Raw genomic sequence first — 6,685 nt, 5'->3', positions numbered from 1 at the left:
CATATATGTATATGTTTGCGTATAAATTGTACGAGACGTGCATACTACACCCTTATGGCTTTAGGAGCGCTTCAGTTTTTTGGTAGTCTAGCGAGGACAGCCACATACATTTTACGTTAACAGCCTGTAAATATCTCACTGCTGGCTAAGGCCTTCTCTCCCTTTGAAGAGAAGGTTTGGAGCATTTTCCATCATGCTGCTCCAATGCGGGTTGGTAGATACACATGTGACAGAATTTCGTTGAAATTTCCTCGCCGCCGAGCATGAGATGAATTATAAACACATATTTAGCACATTAAAATTTTAATGTGCTTAATATGTGTTTATTATTCATCATTGTGGTGCTTGCCTGGGTTTGAAACCGCAATCATCGATTAAGATGCACTTGTTCTAACCATTCTCTTTCAAAGTTCAAAGGGCCGTCTCGGCTCTTTTTACACAATATATAAATATTTATACAACTTAGGTATACGTTCGAATTTTAAATGTGGAATATTAAATGTCTGATATAGTCCAGTTAATAGAATGTAGATCTTAGTGGAAGATTGTTCAAATTCCCAACTTTCAACTCAGTTTCCACGTGCTCGGTATTTATGGTAAAGATCGTGAGGAATCTTGCAAGTGTCGGATGAAGTTTTGTCACATATTTATCCACTGAATTGCAGTTGAAGCGTTGTGGTGTAAAATTCAAACGTTCACAATTTATTTTTAAACGTTAAACATTTGTTTAAAATTCAATCTATCTTGTTGGAATTTAAAAAATATATATGTTTTTATTGATGTGGTAAACCACTGTAAGCTGACTGTTTATAAATGACAAAGCTTTTGTTAAATACTTGAATATTTCATATTATAGTTTTCAAATTAAAATGAAGATGCTTTTAAGTTTGTAAGTGGTCACCACTGCTCATAGACAATGGTGCTGTAATAAATATCAATCACTGCTTACATCGCCAATGCACCACCAACCTTGAGAATTAAGATGTTATGTCCATTGTGCTTTTATTTACATTGGCTCACTCATCCTTCTAGTCGGAACACAAAAATTGTGAGTATTGTTGTTTGGCGGTAGAGTATCTGATGAGTGGGTGGTACCTACCCAGACCAGCTTGCACAAAGGCCTACCACCAGTTATACTAAAGTATAAGTTAACTTTAACCTATGGGACCTCCTTGTGGTTTAATAATCATCTTCAAAATAATATCAAGTTATTGTATTGTCATCCAAATGACAATACACTAACAACATTTTAAATCGATACAAATAAATGTAACTCAATGTCGACTGTATAAATTTATTAATTTACAGACTTTATTAGTTGTATACGCAAACTGTAGCTCTAAAGTCATAAACCTCTAAAAAAAATATTTTAGTAGAAAATAAGCATCCTACAGCTGAATTACGATCCTAACCAGTCATCGCTAAATTATTCTTTACAATTCAAAATCGAAGATTTTTAGGATTGGAGAGAACTGGTTTAAACCGGTTCGATCTCGTCAAACATTTGTATTTTTATTATACATTCTCACTTACCAAATAAATTTACTTTGAGCCTTCGTGTTATATACATGTGCTACGAACTCGAAGTTATTTGATAAAGCTGACTTCAGTACACCCGAGTACGTGTGCTATGCGATGTATATGCTATCCTTCGTAAACATTTGCACTGTTCCGGCAGTATGCGGCTAAAGTGTTGAGCTAGATGAGGTATTCAGAAATTGTATGTATATTCAATAGAGTCACACTGTTTCATTTACAATGTTTAGGTATGTAACTAAATTATGGGACTACTGAGGTCAATATCCTCTTAATTGTTGCTAAGCTTGATAATTTAAATCGTTAATCATAGAATGTTAAAATATTTGTGTTCATCTGTGTAAGTTATTTTTTTAAATTATGTTTTGACAGACAAGAAAATAGCCACTAAATGTTAAGTGATCACCATCGCCCAACATTGGCTCAATAAAAATTTTCAACTATTCCTTACATCACCAATGCGGCCAATCTTTGCAGCTAACATGTCGTCTCTTGTGCCTGCAGTAACACGGGCTCATTCACGCTTCAAATCAGAACACAACAATTCTAAGTATTGTTTTTGACGGTAGAATATCTGACAAGAGTTTGGTAGTTACCTAGACCAGTTTGCGTAAACTCCTACCACCAAGTTCAACAGTGAATATTAAATTAAAAAAAAAAAAACGGTTCACAAACAATATAGAAAATGGCCCTGGACAGTTTTGGCTTTGCCTTTACGTTGGTGTAATCTTCTAAAAAATACACTGCATTATCTGATATAAATTGTATGTATATTGGCCTAGTAATTTTTCAGTTTGGCATTACGAAAAAACGTCTCACCACTTGTAAGCCCAGATAGATTTTAACGATGTTTAAAAATACATTCAACTTATAAAATGTCAATGGTAAGGGATTAGATAGACGAGCTTAATTTGAGATCGACATGACCCATAGACATCGCAATTTCACTTCAAAATGTATTAATTCTTAAACATTTTTCCGAACTAATGAAAAAATAACTTGTTTAAGTAACCAGCTATCGAGCACTGAAGTGTTTCAACAGAAACTTAATCTGGTTTAGTTTAATCAAGTTTCGAAGTAAAGGATTTTAATTCGAGACAGTGGAATCATTTGATACGAAAAGTCTCATTCGAGCTAATTACTTTAGATAAGGTATGTAATAAAATCGAATGTCTCAAAAGAGTGAAAAATTTTAAGTTAATAACATTATTTAGTAGATTATACTAAATAATGTTATTAACTTAAAATTTTAACGGATATTTGTTTATTGAAAATTGACAAAATATTAGGATATTTCAGTAACCATATGATATTGGGTACTTTTAAATGATAGGATAGGTACTTTCTGTTTTACTTTTATTGATAAGTCATTCAAGATATCATTACTAATACTTTATACTGAATCCAGGCAGCAGTATGGAAAGATTCTCTTGGGTTTTATGTCGCCGCGTGTCATGTGAGTGTCATGAATACGTCATCTTTGGTATATTTTATATATGAACAGCTCTACCCAATTATTATTTCAGAAACAAATATCGTCGAATTGAGCCATAAATAATTTTGACAAATTTGTTTTTTTTTGGGATGATAGTTGGAAATGGCACACTTAGATGGCTCGTGAAATCAGGACGTCTTCAAATAGGTTCATGTTGTCTTCATATAACATAGCTGAGTTTCATGATTATTTTAAGTATATAGACATGAACTGCTGGAAAAAATTGCCACCACTTTGTACTACCTAAAGTTAATAGTTAATGTTTATAGCACAGTATATGATGTAATTATTATTCTTTTGTCTGTAACTAGTAGCGGATATAGTAAGTTTACCGATAATTTGGTTAACCTTTTAGGTAGCAGATTCCGAGGTCCCAGATTAATATCAGTTATTGGATTTTTCTATCAAGTGATTCCCAATATCATGGAATTTGGAATTTGGCATTTACACTCCTAATCATCGGTCATATCGATCTCCTGTACCACCGGATTATAAAAGTGAAAGATGGCACCTGTGTTGAATGAAACACTTGAGCAGTATCTGCACAGTCTTTTTTGAGAAGAGCCGATATCAATCTTATTTTTATTTTATATGACTGCGCCTTAATAGTTTCAGAGGGAGAGTTAGTATTAATCATAGTTTGCCTATTTTTAACGGCGTTCGTGTTGTTTATAATCAATGGTTTGTATCCGGTATGATAATTAATTATGTAATTTTTGTGATAACAAATTGTTTATGTATGTTAAGTGCAGGTAGTCCCGAATAGGGTAGTGTGTCATAAAACGTGCTGACACCTTTGACACTTTCTAACCTATTGGCTCTCGATTTCAGTTAATCAACCTAACCGTACCTATTATATTTTGAGTATTTTTACTGGGAATTTAATAGTGTACTGAACAATTACAACGCATCTTTATTTTTGATATTCCGTCATAATCACGCCCACCATGGATGATGACAGCCAAGAACATTTAAAAGGCCCTTCTATTGATCCGACATATTGTATATATATTTTTTATTCCATTTATGACTCCTATGTTCTGAAGTATTAGGTGTTTGTTTAAAACAATACAAATAACTAAATTTTTTGTTATGCTTTTTTTTTATGTTATCTGTTATAAATTATTGCTGCGAATGTTTTGACATCTGGCAGACCATTGAAAACCCGCGTTGAAGTTTCATCCTCGACATCGAGCTAAGTGGTAGACCAGATTGTTGCGTCACGTTGCGTTGTAAACTCAAATTGTAATTACAATGCTTGTAAAATTATGTTATTTTCTATATATTTAATTATTCTTTTATTTCAATTCTGCAGTTTTTATTGTAGATTGACATTTATAATAACTAATAATTTAAATCTATTTATTTATTAAGTCAAAATTAAATATATATTATAACCTATCATTTATCAAAATATTGAAAAAAATATACACAAGTAACAATTATATACAGGAAAATAACAAAAACATTAAAGAACTCGTATCATAAGCAACCGACTATTCAATTCTATCTCTTATGTCAACTAAATATGGCCGCTTCGCCGACCGCGTGGCATATATTTTCTTATGCCACGTCGTCTGTCCGGTGACGTCACTTCCCAAGCCACGTCACTCAGTCTTCGTTCAACAATATAAAATATTCCAACGGTAGAAGGAGAACGATAATCAAACTTTATTTACATATTTCATGCGATTTTCTGATAGCTCTGCTTTGTTGTGTACTCGTATAACAAGCGATTCTTGATGAATATATATTATATCTCTTTTAATTATGACATTAAAGACGTTATTTGAGTGAGTATAAAATATTATGTTAGAGATATTAATCAATGATGTCATTTAATATGAGGTCAAAGTTGTTTATTTAATTTTACACCTTAATTTAGATCGACCGAAGTGTCTAATATACCTAGAAAATTATAAGCGCGAATTATATCTGTTTTAGTTGCGTTCCTTCGTCTCAAGCGTTCGTTTGTTCATTTTATAAATAAAAAAAGACGAACTTCTTATTTGTAACTAATATATCATCAATGAAATAAGAAATAATTATAATGAAAAAAAATTCATAATCGTAAAATCGGCGAACTGGTTGAATTTGTTAAAGCAAATTTACTTCTCCAACAAAATAATCCCGTAAGTAGATTTATATTTCAATTTAACATACCATTAGTAATGAATATAAAAATAAATAAATACGAGCTAGCCGGAGCAGAAAAACTGACTATTGTGTTCAAACATTCAAAGTTTGCTGATTAAGGACTTGGAATCTGCAATGGTTAGGTAAAGATTGGTCGCGTGGTAAATTACTCGATCGTCTAGTTCCATTCAAAGTTAGGAGCAGGCCACTAACTATGAACATCGGGACCGATAAGATCTGTTTGTCGGGAGACGGAGTCCGTCGTACAATTGATCAACTTCGCTAAACTTGAGCATTTAAAGCTAATTTAGCGGCCCTGCTATCGTGAAATGTTTTGCGCCGGCACATTTAATTATACCGCTCACATATACGTAAATACATTTTAGAACATTTCTATGTTTTCATGGGCTTAATTTGTGTTTATAATTCATCTCGTGCTCGGCGGTGAAGGAAAACATCGTGAGGAAACCTGCATGTGTCTAATTTCAACGAAGTTCTGCCACATGTGTATTCCGCCAACCCGCATTGGAGCAGCGTGGTGGAATATGCTCCAAACTTTCTCCTCAAAGGGAGAGACCAGCAGTGGGAAAATTTACAGGCTGCTAATGCTAATATGTTTTACGTATTTTAGAATTTAGAATTTCAAGCGAGTGGATGTTACCTATTGATACGGGTAAGCAGAAATCTCTAGCACTAATTAAAAAATATATATATATTATAATGAAAATACTAACATACCTTTAATACATTTGTAACTAACAACATATAGACACATTAAAAGCCTGTTGTGAATAGAACACATCTAAGATTTCGTTTAAGCGTTCACTCATTCCAATAGGAAAGGGCTAAAATTAAATGAAGTTAATTTTGTACTCATTTTGTTCGAAAACGTTGTTTTCTAATTAAAAATTTCACAATGGCAGCTAATGTACAGGGTCACGAAACCCTACGTATTCCAATACACAAGTTAGGGTAAGTGTTTAATTAAATCATCAATACGAGTCTCCCGGGAGTCGAGGTCTGCCAGCGTGATGTATCGTTTGCCTCGAGGTTAATGTCTTACAAAGGAAAAGAAAAAGGGACCTTAGGCCACGAATTCTCCGTAGCTTACGTATAAAAAAACATGTTTTTAACCTACTTTAAACAGAAATGTTTATATATGTGATCCCATATATTTGAAATGTTGATTGAGTGAGCCAGTGTAACTACAGGCACAATGGCATAACAACTTATTTCTCATAGTAGGTGGCGCATGGGTAATGTAAGGAATGGTCCAAATGGGCCAATGTCTATGGGCAGTGGTAGCCACTTACCATCAGGTGGTCAAATTACCCGTTGGTAACATGGTATGGTACAGGTAGGCAGTACCATAAAAAAGATTGTCAGGAATAAAACAAGTCTATTCCAGTTTACAATTTAGTTTAGATTAAATGAGTACTTTCTGATGTATATAAAATATTGAACAGGGTGTCTGGTTTTGTTGCAAGTGATTGTTGTGTTTTAAAGAACTAATCTTAT

Source organism: Vanessa atalanta, chromosome 5 (genome assembly GCF_905147765.1).
Source record: "Vanessa atalanta chromosome 5, ilVanAtal1.2, whole genome shotgun sequence".
NCBI classification, from domain to species: domain Eukaryota; kingdom Metazoa; phylum Arthropoda; class Insecta; order Lepidoptera; family Nymphalidae; genus Vanessa; species Vanessa atalanta.
This window is presented reverse-complemented; position numbering follows the sequence as displayed.